The following is a 223-nucleotide window of genomic DNA, read 5'->3' on the forward strand; positions in this document are numbered from 1 at the left end:
TTTGATCAGTCGAGGAGCACCAGTGCTTCACACAGCTTCACTGATACGCAGCAAATTAGTGAAAAATTTGATGACACAAACTCGAAGAAGGGTAATCTGTTAGGCATACAGTAGTCGAAGAAGTATAGTATAACACCCCCGCTAGATGGAAGGCGGCTAGTACTCCCTCTGCCACCGCGACGCTGTCGTCAACAGCACTGACGTTCCGATGCACACGTGCCGT

Source organism: Megachile rotundata, chromosome 16, assembly GCF_050947335.1.
Source record: "Megachile rotundata isolate GNS110a chromosome 16, iyMegRotu1, whole genome shotgun sequence".
Classification (NCBI taxonomy): domain Eukaryota; kingdom Metazoa; phylum Arthropoda; class Insecta; order Hymenoptera; family Megachilidae; genus Megachile; species Megachile rotundata.